The sequence below is a fragment of the Protopterus annectens genome, chromosome 9.part0 (genome assembly GCF_019279795.1).
Source record: "Protopterus annectens isolate FY-2018-M chromosome 9.part0, PAN1.0, whole genome shotgun sequence".
NCBI lineage: Eukaryota > Metazoa > Chordata > Ceratodontiformes > Protopteridae > Protopterus > Protopterus annectens.
In genome coordinates, this window is record NC_056743.1 from 1,771,820,232 (window position 1) to 1,771,836,969 (window position 16,738).

Below are 16,738 nucleotides of genomic sequence, written 5' to 3' on the forward strand. Positions count from 1 at the left end.
AAACCATTGCCAAAGTTTTTTTCAATTAAAACTATGCTATCATATATCCTATCTCCTATTCCTCCAAATTATGTAAAGCTACTGCCAAAAATAACTAGAATATGCCTTATCTGTACTCAGCATGCACTCAGTCTATAACTGTCAAAAGCTATAGACCATTGAAATAAAAATATGCAAATGTGCTCTCCTGTCTGAGCAAAGGGTTCATCATTGCCAGGTACTACAAGCAGTTCATTGGCTCCCAACACCAAGCAGGGCTTTTACCATGCAATCTTTTTTCAAAATTCTTATAATAGAGTACTACCTACCTCTGAAAAGAAATCCCCATCACAGAGACCAAAATTACTCAGTTAGTAGCAGCCAGGGTGATATTCTTACACTCTCCAGCCTAGATTCAAACAAGGTATGGGGGATAAGCCTTCACCATAATAAGGCTTTCTCTTTGGAATCACCTTTCAGGTGAAGTGAGGAGCTGTCAAACTTTAGAGACTTTGAACAAAAATCTTTAAGAGAAACTCTTTTTTGAGGAAGTCAGATGCCATGCTTACATGATACTGGCTAAAACACTGATTCTAAGAAACGAAATTCACCCTCTATTTGAATCAATACTCTTTAATATATAATATGCATATAATTACCCTCTTATACACAATGGAAACTTTATTTTATTACATTTCCTGTATATAGTGTATAAAGTTATTAACAATTTAATATTTATCTCTTACTATAGAATTGTTCTTATTCTCTGTAAATTGACTTTTGTTTTCATCATATATTGCCTCTTCATTCCTCTGTACCCGAGTCATGGCTGAAAAGATTCAGTAGATCATCCCACTTATCCAGTAATCAGACTGAAAAATAAATAAATAAATAAATCTGAGGCTGTCAGGCCAACTGGGCAATTTGGAAAATTGCTTTGAACTTACATATTGGTTTGTTGAACTTAGAGTTAATTACATTTTTGGGTGAATTGAATGGTCAGTCAACTCCGAAACAAATAGGCTTTGATTATTTGGTGATCATTTAAATGGCTTATATCTCTGAGCAGGTGAAAAAAGGTTACCAAACAATGAAATGAATGATGGATTTAAGATATGAAGACAAGCTGAGAAAATTGGCATTTTTTTTTGAAAAAAAAAAAGAGAACTGAAAGAAAAGATTTTCTGTAGTTCAGTTGTATGTTTAGTGGGTAAGTGGGATATGTTACTGAGAGGACTGATAAAAGGCAGAGGAAGCAGCTTTTGGTTCATAGGTTTATAATTAAAGACTAGGCTAGTTGCCCTTGCAGGCCATTGTAAGCCTAGTCAATTTTCATCAAAGGTGAGAATTAAACCTTGTATCCTGTGTGTATGAGGTAAACACCTTAACCATTATGCCAACCTCCTACCCCCATTGTAGAACTAGAGAGAGAGATATGCTTTGCGATGATATGAAGAAATGCTTCTTTATGAATAAGGTGGTACAGACTTGTAGATATAGGAAGAACAATTGGTGTGTTCTACTTCTGTGGAGGGATTAATACTTATGGAGCAGATGGACAAACAGCAGAGACGGAGGAAGCTGATCAAGGATTCCCTATTCAATATCCAGTCTACTCATGCCAAAAGCCACATGTTCAATAGCCATTAATATACTCATTTCTAGGATTGAATATCAGCTGCCCCTTATTGGTACAAACTCCGCTGCTAATGTCACATAACAACAAATCACCAAAATAAAATACTGTGTTTCATCCACCTAGCTGCCAATATTGAACACCACTGTACCACAATAAAGGATGGTAGATGGATTACAGTTTCAGAAAGAAATGAGCTACTGCATAACAACCTTACTTACAAGCTCCTTACTACTGGGTGCTGTCCACCTTTTAAGACTAGACTCTTTAATAGGGATTGTAATTACACTATAAGAAATATAGATGACCTTCAGTTAGACAGACCCCCTTACAAACTGGCCCCTACTGAAAAACTCTTATCTAAAAATGCACCTTCCAGTAGGAAAAAGAAAACTTCCAGAAGAAATAAGACAAGTGAATGAACCGACCAGCTTCAAACAATAACTGGAAAGCTGCAACTATAAGGCAAGGAACAATATGTATTCCATCTACTAACTTAATATTAATTCAGCTCTTATCATATTCATACCTCTCAGCTCTGCAGATTTTCACAGAATGTCCAGATTTTGGCCTCATATTTTTGGTCTGTTTTTCATAAAATTGTACTTTCTGGACAAATTAGTAGTAAATCGTTAAAGATTGAAGTTTGAAAATAATGACAGACATTTGAGTTTCAGACTTCATATCCTTCAGAAAATTCATGCTAATGCAAAATCTGTTATTCTATCAACTTTCTAAGTTTGTAAGAGCGATATTTTAAAAATGTCCCTATTTTTAGGCCTTTGTCCCACTTTTATTAATGGCTTTGTCCAGGTTTCTTGTTCTAAGAGGTTGAGAGGTATGATCATATTCACTGAAATGCTTCTTTGGAACTGAATTGTATCTAATTTGCTCTTTCATCAATAAACTGCTACTGCTTGAAAATTCATAATGATCTGTTCCTAAGTGAAAATTCAAAATGGTGCTATAGTTACAACCTTGTTACTGCCAGTGCCAAAATTTTTATGTCCTGTTGTATTTTTGGTTGTATTATCTGGCCTGTCTGGCCCGAGTCATAACTGAAAAGGTCCTTAGACTAGTTCACCTACTCAGTTAACAAATCCCGAATAAATAATAAAGGACTATGTACAGCAACCATTGTCTAGACTAGGCAGGGTACAGATATCTTGCAATATCAATATCATATATTCATATCTCATGAAAAACCTACTTTCTTTTTGTCTGTGAGTTTGCATACTGTGTATTTACTGCATTACATTATATCCATTTCCTTTGTCAACATATAGCTTCTAATATACACCTAGTACCACTTGCCAGTTTCCTTTATTGAAATGATTCCATCCTGTCCACATGCTTACAGAAATTACTTGAGGGACAGTAGCTTGGACAGATAAAAAAAAAAAAAAAAAGAGTATAATATCCCTGAAATTTAAATGAACTCCTACCAAATGTCTATACTTAACTTCATTTCCCATTAAATAGTTTTATTTATTTATTTACACTTTGCTAACTGGACAAGTGAACTCGTCTAGGGACCTTTTCAGCTGTGACCAGAGCCACAATGGCATAGATAATAATAAGGAAGAAATGCACTTAGGTATAAAAAGAAAAAAAAACTGCCCATAAGGCATTTGACACAGATCGCAGATACAAAACATAGCATAAGGGGTAAATTGTTAAACAACATTTATAATAATGCATGCATTGTTAATGCTTAAATATACAGTGTAAATGGTATAAACTTGATTATAAATAGTTGTATACGCAAGTATATTGCACAGCTCCCAGTGCCGAAATGTGTAATGAACTAGAAATCAGTAAGTGAATGTTGCATGCTTGCACAGGGGGGTAATTATATTTGCATCGCTCTTCTTGTACCAAGGTTGCATCAAACAGACTAAACCTGCAAATTTTGGAGCAGTGTGATATTGTATTAGCCCATGTCAATATAACACCTTCATTTATTTTCTTTGACAAATGATCTTTGTGTGTGATTTTAAATTCAGTATTTGGTTTATATTACTAATGTTCTCTGGGAGATTGTTCCAAACAGATGCAACTATTCTGGAGAAAGTTCTTTCACACATACTATGTGTGAATGGGCCTTGTATAAAACTGATATGGTATGTGAGAGATGTATTTACACGTCACTGGAGGCAAAGCTCTCACATAAAAAGGATTCCTAATGTCAATAAGGTTGTTAGTAGTACACATGCTGCACCCATTATGCACAATTCAAAGCAGACATACAGACTTTTGTGTCTTTTGAACCCCAGACATATAGACCCACATATACTGAGACACTTACATGTAACCTTCTAAACCACAAAGACCTCCTAGACAAACTACATATAAGAAATACCCTCAGCAACCCCAAACACACTCTTTCAAAACAACACCCACATCAGCACATACAGCTACATTTCATGGAGCCTCTACCTCTAAGCCCATAAGGCAAATTAACACAGAATCCAAAATTCTAGTCATTGGAGACTCCATTATGAGACACACTGATGTCCCTGTCACCAAGGTGAGTACGGAGAAAGTTACAGTCAGTTGCTTATCCGGGCCTAGGATCCATCAGATTGTGCATGCACTCGGGTCACTGGACCACAATTACCAATATGACTCAGTCATAGTCCATGTGGGAGTAAATTACCTGAGGCATACCTCTCTAGACTATATGAAGAGAGGCATCATAGAGCTCTCAGAATATGTGTCTTAGGCTGGTATGGGCCTAGCACTGAGCAGCATTTTACCTTATCCAAGGATGATGCCACAGTACGAAAAGTTGATTAACTTTAATAATTGGCTTAGTTTCTGGTGTCATTCTAAGGGGGTGCAATATTTGTCAGCATGGAAGAGGATTGTCAACAGACCATGCTGTTTTGCCAGGGATGGTCTAGGCTTTCGAATATTAGCTAAAACATTGTCTTCCCCCCATAGTGCCTTTTTTAGGCAATGCCAAAATGAAAGTGCTTCCAACATAGCAAATCAAAGTCAAGAAAATCTAAAAGGATTACTGCTCAATGCTAGGAGCCTAAACAAAAAAACTCCACTCCATGGAAGTTCTCTTTACCCTAGAGAATGCCGATATCTGTGCAGGCTCTGAGACATGGTTTAAAGACGCAGAGATCACACCAACGGTGGAAGGTTATAATGCCTTCCACGCATTTAGACCAGCTACTTCACAGGCAAGGACTAGAGATGGAGGTGTCTCTATTTACATAAAAAATAAATATACTTCAAGGCTGGTCAAACAGGACAATGCACTTGCACTGCTCCATGTTCAAATCACCATAGGTAAAATCCAATATCACTTCCTTGCAAGCTATAGGTCCCCCTCTATGACCCTGGAAACCCATACCATGTATTTAAACTTATTAGAGACACTAACCATCCAACCCAATACCATATTCAGGCGTGACTTAATTACCCCACTATTAACTGGGAATCCTATACGACATCAAACATATATGCACTGAGATTCCTGGATTTTGTAAACACAAATGCCCTGGACCAGATAGTCAATACACCAACCAGGGGTGCAGCCACACTGGATCTGGTCCTCACTAATATGGGAGAGTGCTGCACACCCCCTACTGTACTGCCTTCCCTGGTAAGGTCAGACCACAAAATAGTCTCCTCTGAAGTAAAAATAAAACCTGGACCCCCAGCTCAACCGAGAATATTCAGGAATTATTCTAAGGTTAACCTCCTGCTATTAAGTGAGAACCTGGCAAAATTTCAAGCCCCTATAAACCCTGAGAACACTTCTACCTATGCAGAACTGTTCACAGAAATCCTGTACAATCATGTTAATAGCTTCACAGAGGCAGCTGTACCCACCAGGTAGAAGTACAGAACTAACTCAAAAACAAGCCACTCTGGTGGAATCACAAAATCAATCGGATGTATAACAGGAGGAAGAAAATCATGGCAAAAATTAGGAGGTGCAGCACCCAGAAGGATAAAAGCACTTTCATCAAACTAAACAAACAACTCAGAGGACAAATAAAGTCTACCAAAGCCAAATCTGAGGTAAGTTTGGCCTCCCAGGCCAAGAACAACCAAAAAGCATTATTTAGCTATGTCCACCACCTCAAAGGTGCAGAGCACATTGTAAATCGAGCCACCTATACTGAGCCAAAAGGTATAGAAAACCTCCTAGCTGATAAATTCAGCTCCAGCTTTACTCCTCTCTTCCCCTCAACCTTCTCTCAGGAAATATCATGAAATATAATTCCCCCTACTATCACTAGGGAACAGATCCTTAATGCTTTCTCTAAGACCAAGAACACTACATCAATGGGCCCAGACAATATCCCAGGATCCCTTCTAAATAGCATGAAACATGACCTATCAGGGCCTCTGTTATTAATATTTAACTGCAGCCGCCAAACAGGCTTTGTGCCTCATGAATGGAGAAAGGCAACAGTCATCCGTCTGCACAAAGGTGGGCCATCTACACACTCTGGAAACTACAAACCCAAAAGTCTCATTAGTCTTATATGTAAAGCCATGAAAAGAATTTTCATGGAGGTATTCAGCAGAGATAAGCCATTGATGAGGGAAAGGCAGTCCATACAGCCTACCTCGATCTGGCGAAGGCCTTCGATACAATACCCCACTCGGGTATCATTGAAAAACTCATCAGCTTAAATGTTAACCCATACATCACAAGATGGGTTGCAAACTGGCTGAGTGACAGAACCCACAGGGTCAGAGTTGCTGGTGCCATGTCAGACTCAAAGCCTGTCACAAGTGGTGTACCACAGGGCTCAGTCCTGGGCCCACTCTTGTTTGGCATCTACTTTTCCGAAGTACAAGCAAACACAGGAGGGTTATGGCTGACAAAGTTTGCAGATGACTGCAAACTGGGCCATAGTAGAAAACACATCTGACACAGATATCCTTCAGAAGGGTCTCACAGAAACGGATAACTGGTGCCAGAGCCATGGCCTAAAGTTAAATGCCAAAATGCATAGTCATACCCTTCGGGAAAAACAAGGTTACCCCTAGCTACCAAATAGGTGGCAATCCACTGAGCACAGAAGAAGTTGTCAGGGACCTGGGGACCCAGGTTGATAGTAGTCTGTCATTCGACACCCATGTAGCTAAAGTAGTTAGGAAGACCTTCTACATTGCCCACCTTATCATGAAGGGATTCTCATCTAGATCAAGGGAGGTCATAGTCTCCTATACTCATCACTCATCAGACCAATGATTGAGTACAATGCCCCATTCGGAATGTATCTGACCCGACACTTGCAGCAGCTGGAGAGGCCACAAAAGTTCCTCACCAAAAGGATAAAGGGTCTCAAACATCTGTCCTATGCTGCCCGACTGAAAGAACTCCAGCTCTATTCAGTCGCCACCGCTTGCTCAGAGGTGACCTTTGCCTAACATACAAGGCCATGTCAAACCCAGATTTGATGAATATGCTTCACCTCAAAAATCTAGATCCGTCAGAGCCACAAGGCGGGAGACTTAAACCTCGACACGGCTATTAATAGGGCGTGCTGGAGGGATAGATTCATCACCCAAAGACTCCCTATGCTGTGGAATAAAATCCCGGTATATGTGAGGCAGAGCACCTCGCTGGCCTTGTTCAAGAGAAATCTTGACCAATGGATGGGAGATCGCAGATATACCCCAGGGATTACCTCAGTGTCACTGCTCAACAGAGGCACAGCAAAATAATGGGTATAGTTCCCCATACTAAAGGGGTGGCGTAAGCCACAAAACTATGGGCTAGGCTTGTAAATGCCCTCGGGCAGATAGCCTAGTATGAACCTATGAACCTATGAACCTATATAGTAAACCTCCAGACACTGGACCCAATCTAGCTTGGTTTCGTCAAGGGCAGATCATACCTGCTCAGCCTGGCGGACGTCTTTGAGAAGGTCGCCAAAGCAATGGATAGTGCAAAATCATTCACACTGCCTACCTTGACCTGGCCAAGGCATTTGACACAATGCCCCACTCAGGCATTGTTGACAAACTCAGGAGGTTAGGCACAAACCCATATGTCACCCGGTGGATAGCCAACTGTCTCACAGACAGGACCCAGACAGTTCGAATTGGGGAGTCCACCTCTACAAAGAGGCCAGTCACATGTGGAGTCCTGGCATTTATTTCTCAGAAGTCAAGGCCAATGTCAGTGGTCTGTGGCTGACTAAATTTGCAGATGATTGCAAATTAGGAGCTGTCATTAACTCTCACACTGGCACAAATGTTCTCCAGGTGGCACTGACACAGAGAAATAACTGGTGTCAGAGCCATGGACTAAAACTAAATGCCAAGAAATGCATAATAGTATCCATCCCTGGTAACTATCATATAGACAACACACCCTTTACAGCTGACCCAGTAGTCAGGGACATAGGGACACACATAGATAGTAATCTAGCTTTTGATCATCACGTGTCTACAGTGGTGAGGAAATCATTCTATGTTGCACAACTTATAAACAAAGGTATGGCATCTAAGTCCAAGGAAATCATTGTTCCACTGTATTCGGCATTCATTAGACCTATCATTGAGTACAATACACCATTTGGTATGTACCTAACCAGGCATATCCAACAACTGGAACGTCCACAGAGGTTCCTCACTAAAAAAATACAGGGCTTAAGTAATATGTCCTATGCAGACCGCATCAAGGCCTTATCCCTGTATTCTCCTACAGGCTTTTGAGGGGAGATCTATGCCTGGCATATAGGGCATTGTCAGACCCCACAATGATGGACCTCCTGCATATCCATAAAACAAACAGTAGCAGAATTACCCTTTCTAAAGACTTAAACTTTGCCTGTGATATAAATAGGACCTGCTGGAGAGATAGGTATGTATCCCAGACACTACCCCATCTATGGAACAGGCTCCCCATCCATGTGAAGCAGAGTTCCTCCCTAACCCAATTCAAATGCAATTTGGACAACTGGATGGGAAAACAGAAATTCATCCCTGGATTGGCACCTATGTCTCTAATGCACAGAGGTAACCTGTAAATGGTTCATCTCCCAGACCCATGCTTACACTTATGAAGGGTATCAGAACTTGTCAGAGATTTGGGATGCATGGCTAGGCTTAAAAAGGCCCTTGTGGTCATTAGCATAGTAAAAACCTATGAACCTATGAACCTATAACTGAATAATGTTGTTATTAATAAGTGTAGAGGACTGTTTTCGAAACTGCATCCTGCTGAATAGTGGTGGACAGCAGCCATCATTGAATATTTTATAGATGAGTGTATTAACACTAAAGTAGCGCTACTGTAACAGGTAGGCAATTGCTGATTACTGCAGTGATGCTTGAATAGCTAGGTGTATGAATCTAAGTAGTTTATTCTCAGCAGAATGTATAAGAGCAGCATTCTGTGCATAGCGAAGTGCAGTTAAAGGGAGGCAGTGCATGTACATTAATGGCTCACCCAGCCCCAGTGGTCAACATGTTAGACATTTTGTATGAGACTTTAAAATGAGGTAATATCTTGGTGACCCAAGCTTCTGTGTGTGAAATTATAAGTTCTGATCTAAGGTTTGTTCTAGCTACTTCTGTCAAGTATTGATAGCATGAGGGGAGGAGTGCTCAGTGGGTCTGTAATGCAGAAGTTAGGGATGTTACTTAGTTTTCTAGAGGTTGACAAATAGCATCACTGTGTTTCTTTTCTTTTTTGTGTGTGTGTGTGTGTGTGTGTGTGTGTGTGTGTGTGTGTGTGTGTGTGTGTGTGTGTGTGTGTGTGTGTGTGTGTGTGTGTGTTTGCATTGATGGACACCTTCTTTTTACAAAGTCACTTCCATACAGATTCAAAATGCTTCTGAAGTTTGCTTTTCAGAATGGATGCACTTTTGTTGGTTCTGGTCATGACAATGCCATATTCATATATTATACAGTTAGTATGAGGCAGATCACAGGGTAGATCATTAATATACAGTCAGAATAGCAGAGGCCCAGGACTGATTTGTTCAGCCTTATGAATGGTGCTAGAAGATCCAGTCACTCAGAAAGTCACACTTTTAAGATAGTTCTCAAACTATTGGTCCATTTCCATAGCAGCAGAAACATAATACGGTCAACCATTTTGAAAGCCCTATTAAGATTACTGTTTTATTTAGCTCAATGTTATCACCTTTCATATGCTATTCTGTGGCTCCTCTCTCAGCTTATCGTCCATCTCAGGCTTTATTGAAAGATTCTGTGATTTTAAACTTCACAATCCATTTGATTAAGCTGTTCCATCCGTTTATTCTTTTGTCTATATTCATCTTCATATCCTCCTTCAGTCATGCCCTCTCTTCCTTCCTCTGTCTTTCCTTTTAAGCTGTGTCCCATCACACCATTCCTTCTGTGTCTTTTGAACCCCTTACTATCTCTACATTTTCTCACCTATCCCCAGGTGAGAGCAGATCTGGCCTCCCTAACCCCTCCTCATAACCCTTGCCCTACATTACCTTTATTGTTTGGTAGGTTACTCTGTACTCTCTCCACCACATGATCTCCTTATCACACTGTGCACATTATAACTTAACATAGTATTCCAGCTTTGGCCTGGCAGGGATTTGTAAAGGGGTAAATACAACACCTGTGTTTTTGGATACAGCCTAGCATGTTATCATTCCTGACTGGAGTTTTCTTACTTTACATCTAAGTGGTTCTTTTTCTGTCATTACTATCACTCTGTCCTTGTATTGTTACAACGGGGTTATTTGAGCTCAGATTAACTACTTAATACTTGTTTGCATTGAACTACCTACTACTCACCCAAAACTCAGCCTCAGTCTTTATACAGACAGAGTTATACTCAAATATTCTTCTTCCAAGATTAACATTAAACAACTGGAATATAATTCTAAATAGATAAGACAGGCTCAGTCTAAATAGCCATGTACGTAATTAAAAAAAGAAGAAAGAAGTAAATTCAGGATCTTTTGGACACCACGCTCAACTAAATGAATATCTCCTGGGGACATCCAAGCCCTATCAGCTTGGAATTGTATCCAGTTTTAGATACCTTGAACTACCCTCAGACCAATGCTTGACCTTTAACCAGTTTTAGTTATCTCAGCCTATTGTCAGACTAATCCCTAACCTTTGGCCATTGTATTGAAATAACAAGAGTAAACATTAACATACTCATGTTTTTGGTATAGTAGATCACCTGCTTCATTTACCTTCAATGGCTGATCTCTTATAGGTAAAGCTGTATTATTAGTACAGCTCAGATATGTTTCAGCTAGTCATGCATGCTTCTGAAAAAAAAACTCTTTGCCCTACGAAGAACAACAAACAAAATCTGTATACTCGTCTGTCTTGCCCTCACTACAACTGGCAGGCCATCCAAAGAGCTAACTAGTTACCTGTTAAAGAATATTCATATCTATCACTACTTTTTCCTGTTTAAATCTTTAAAATCATTATTTTTCCCTTTGTTGTCAATAGACTTTTTTCAATCCATTCCCCTACCTGAATTTCACTATAATAATTCCCTAATCTTAAATTTCCATAAAACAACATGTACTGGAGTGATTTCTACCTGACAGTTTTAGAGCAAAAAAAAAATGTGAATTACTGCATTACCCGGGTAAAGAAATACAAATAAAATAAATGTCAGATGCCATTTCTAGCATTTGTTGCCGTTCTTCCCAGGCCCTTCTGAACGTCTTCTCCACCATTCCGCACTCTCTCTCTATCATGATGATATCGGCAGTTAGGTTGCATCTGTTCTCTGTCCATCTTGGGACATCTCACAGGAAAAAGCTGAAGCGAACCAATGCAGGACCAGCTTTTATGGCTCTCCACTCACAGTCGCACTTTCCATTGATGGAGTCCCTTTCATTCATTTATTCTGCTTACTGACATCCAGCTACTTTTTCTACCTGTTTCATCAACTTCTGTACTACTCCAGTATGCCTATGAGCCTGCTATGTGGGACTGAGTTATGATTCCTTATTTCATAAATGATGGCTTAATAAAGATGCTTCTTGTTTAAAAAGGGGGGGGGGCAGGAATTGAATAATTTATGTAATGTTGCTTAGGTTATATGATGTGTGTGTACATATATATATATATATATATATATATATATATATATATATATATATATATATCGATAATTGTGAAGCATAATGTTTGTTAATTTAACTTGTTAATACAGTTTGATTACTTTTATGTAAATGTAAATGTGTCTATGTCACAACTGATAATTCAATAAAGATGTTTACAAAAAAATTAAAATAATAAAACTAGGTACAGTGGACTGATGCAATCTCTTCTTCATTAGCCCATGTTTTTCTTGTCTTGTTTATCATTTTCCCCCAGGAAACTGATCAATCACTCACTTAGTAGTTTTGCCATGAGCTTTCTGTTACTGATGTCAAGTTTATGGATCTGCAATTATACCAGTCAGTTCTATAATTCACATCATTGCATTTAAGTGCGTCTTGCTTAGGTACATTTAACTAATTTGTTATGATTGTCCCAAGCCCCTTTCTAGTTTTGCTGAAGTTACTGTTTTTCATAAGTTCTGAGGCACAGAGGGATGGGACTCTGACTGTACCCCAGATGAGGTGAGTCTGACCATTAGTCTAGTTACTGGAGAAGTTAACTAGAAAGAATGAGGGTCAGTGTCTGTTATCATATCATCCATTCCAGGGAAAAGAAGCAGTTTAGTTTACTGAGACATTGCCTGCTGATGGAGACTGGGCAGGAAGGACTCCAAGGGATGGAAAAGATGCCTTAAGCCTGTTAGGTAGCATTTTGCCCTATAGCTGGAGACCAGTATGCATTTAGAAAAGTAGCACATGCACACACACACACACACACACACACACACACACACACACACACACACACACGCACGCACACACACACACACACACACACACACACACACACACACACACACACACACACACACACACACACACACACCTCTAGGTCCAGCGCTGAAAGACCCATGCTTTTGCATGAAATATCCATCACCACTCCAAGGAAGGAGTTAGGGAACAAATACCTTACCTGCCCAGATAATGTGGCCCTTCATTGGCTGGTTGTTGCCTTTCATCAAAGCAGTTGGCTATTACAGCTGAGGAACCAATGGACTGACCAGTGAATGGGGAAGGGCAGATGGTCAGTAAGGGATGGGAACAACTACAGTAAAAATCAATTTCTCCATCAATAGGGTAATCATTGCTTTTTCTTTTTTTTTCCAGGTAGTTTGTATTCTATTATTGAAATAAAGTTATATTTTGTCCCTTCCCTCTAACTTTTTCAATCCATTCTCTTCTTTTCTCGTCAACTATATTTAGTGTCCACCTGCTGCAAATCTCTGAAACTCTTACAGAATGTCACATTTTCCTTTCAGACCACACCAATGTCAGCTCTTTAGACATTGCAAAGAACAGGACCAAGCAACTTCTTTACTTAAAAATCAGGATCAAAATCTAAAAATAATGGAGGGCCCAAAGGCCCAAAATCAGGGACAATTTTTCTGTATTTGTCTAATTCAGTTACAGAGGTTATAGAACAGCATGTTTTACATCAACATGCATTTTCTGAAGACTATGACGTTTGAGGCTGTAATGCCTGGCATTACAGACACACTGTAATCCTCAGTGATTTACCAGAAATTCTAACATTTTATGAAAGACATGGCAAAAATATTGGTCAGAATTAGGGACATTCTGCAAAACAAGGGACAGTTGAGTGGTATGTCTGACACCATAGGAGTAACCTTAAGCCTGATATATTGCAAAGCACATGTGTGGGGGGCTATAACCAGGTCAAAATTCCAGTGTCTAGGCAATGAAGGAACCCACATCACTGGCATCACTGCTGCTAGAACTCCTGGGTCATTAGATGACTATCTTGAAATTTGACCATTGTCATACCTTTCAACTTCTTACAGTAAGAAATCTGGACAAAGCCATCAAAACTGGGGAGACAGAGGCCCAAAAATAGGGATACTTTTTAAATATTGCTCTAACAAACTTAGAAAATTGATAGAATAGCAGGTTTTGCAATAGCATGAATTTTCTGAAGGGCATTAAGTTTGAAACTAGAATGTCTGTCATTATTTTCTGACTTCAACCCTCAATAATTTGCCAATGATTTGCTCAGAAAACTGCAATTTTATGAGAAATGGACCAAAAATATGAGGCAAAAATCTAGACATTCTGCAAAAATCTGTACATTAGAGAGGTATAACCATTGTTATTCCACCCACCTTTCTACATGTTTGCCTGAGGTTTTCTGAAGCATACTTTCATTGCATCCAGGTCCATTTCCTTAAGTCTAGTATCTTCCTTTTGTTTTTTGACAAGATGGCTAAACTTAAGATGAAGCACAGCACTGGATGGTCATTTGGCCACAAGTGAATTATCACTTCCATATCAATTGCCTTTTATCTGTACCCATTTACAAATACAGGGTGTAGGATTATTCCTTTCAAAGAGTGTTTCAATACTGTCTAATACATGCCCACCATGGGGCATCAGCAATGGCTGTACCCATGGAAGTAAACATAGCCTTCTTCTTCTTTTGGCTTTTCCCAGTTAGGGGTCACCACAGCAGATCACCTGTCCGCTCATGATTGGCAGTGGAGTTTTACGGTATCAAGTTGCCAGCCCGGTGCCCAACCTTCCACAGAAGGTACACACACGCAGTCATGCCTAGGGCCAATTTAGAGTGTCCAATCCACCTACAGCATGTCTTTGGGATGTGGGAGGAAACCGGAACACCCTGAATACTCCATTTGATGAATAGCAAATTAAAGTCACCTATAAGTGCTAATAGTTCAATGCAGAACAGACCTTTATGTTTTTGTAGTTAGACTAGTGTATATTTTTTAACTGGTCAAAAATTGGACTTTCATTGGTATATATTAGCAGTCTACATATTGCCATATTTGTGTTTATTTTTGGAAGCTGCAGAAACAAAATGGCTACTGTTTTACTGAATAGTGCAAGGCACCAGTAATACAACACCCACAACACCCAACAAATAATTGGAGGAAAAAAAATGTGAAAACAAACTGAAGTAAACAACTGCTAAAGGTAGTGAGTACAGACTTACCACATACTCATGTCTCACAAGAAACCATGAGGTCCAGGTATTTTATTTTAGAAATTGCACTCAGTGAAAACCTTTTCTGCCATAAGCAGTTAATGAAATGAAACAGCACATCTGTGTATGCGTGGCTAACATAGTTTTAACAAAAGTCAGCCACGTCCTGTTGTGTAACTGCAGAATGATAGCTGTTAATCTTGAACAGGGAAAGTCATCAAGTCAGGCAAAGCATCACAAAACCTACATGGAAATTCCCAGAATCTTAATTTGGGCTTTCTCCTGTCTGCATTTATATTCTGCATGCTTCCACGTTTTTGTTTAATTCTGTAAACTATATGTGCTACTGTAATAAAACAGTTAGATGTTTTACTGAACAATGCAGGGTATCAGATATATAATACTTGCCATATAGAAAAATGAAAAGAAAGGCTATAGCAAAGTAAAAAAACTAATAGAGGTTACAAGTAAAGGCTCAGGAACTATCCATTACAGAAGCATCAGTATGGACAGCGAAAGAGCAAAAAAAAATTCATAAAAGAAAGTAAAATAAAATTAGAAAAAGGGGAATGACAAAAATCAGCATTGGGATGTTGTGCTGCACAGTTCAGTCATGCTTGAACACAGCCACTCTCTCTACAAAGAGCTTTTGCTTCAGGATATTCCTGTCTGCAGTACAAATGGAAATGCTGCCATGTAAGGGTAACTCAAATTCTTAAATGCATAGAAAAAGTACTCTTCCATGGTGCAATACAACTACTATCATGCATACCTCTCACCTGTACCTTATTGTGAGGAACCTTCTTCATTTTGAGTCTTACAAATTCTGTGTTCCATGCTGTTCCACATTAAAACCTTCTGGCACTCATTCAGTGTTAACGATTCATTTAACAAATATCCATTATAAGTAATATTTAATCATATTAATTCATCAAAGGAACTTTCTGTCAGCAAGAAAAAATGTATTGCAAATGCTGTGAGTTTCCTAGCTGAAGTTGTTAGTAAATGTTTAGTTGGTGTTTTGCCCATTTGTTCCACATTGTGAGAGGCAGTGTTCCACGTTTTGGAGGTGGAAGGTCAAAAGCTATGCAGCTGTATAGTTTGTGTGATTGTGGGAACACTTCCCATCATTGCCTCAGAAATATTTTTCCCTGTCTCTGCAATAAAATGGGTTCCCCCTGTTGACATCCTGGTAATCAAAATATATAAAATCATATGTATATACATACATTTTCATGTCAGTTTCATCCCCCCGAGATGATAGACTGCATGCAATATATATATATGTATTGCAATGCTGTTTCCAGTCTCCACTGTGATCCACAAATACCTTTTGTGTTATCCACACTGCTCACAAAGTTGTTATGCAGCTTTGATCTGTTGTCCCTTCCATATCATGCAGAGTTGTTCACCTACATTTTGCCCTTCCCTTTCACCCTTTGCATTATGCTGTAATGTCTGCTAGTACTTAATTTCTGCTTCCTAATGTGTACTGCATTTATGTTGCTGTTGTCGACAGTACGTCAAGCCATTACTTTTTCACCCAGGCCATCTTCCTCAGGCATTTTATTGCTTAGATTTCGGATATTAGCATTCATTGGCTTCTTTTTTTTATGGCCTTTGCCTTTTTTTTCCCACTCCATCTGCGCTGCATTGTCCTCTATTTACCCTTGCCTTTCTTGCCTTTCTGCTTATCAGCTTCTCTGCCTTGGTGCTTGTTTCACTAATTACCCTTCATTTTAGTTGGGGGAAGCTAGGAATTCCCTACCCCAGTTTCCACCGTCGTCTCTTGTCTCTTAAGATGCTAAAGTTAATATCTGCTAACATGTTATGCATGCTAATGCATGTAGAAAGACAATGTTAACATTAAAGCTGCACACTTGAAACTGACAATTTCAGGAAGGAGTGAGATGAGGCAAGTAAACCAGTGTCAACTGTTTCTCTCTGCCCAAATACATTGTATTAAGTGCTTCACAGTCACTATGTATTTCTAATAAAATAATATTATGAAGGGGTTTTCTTTTTTCTGAAAGAAGTAAATATAAATCTACAGAA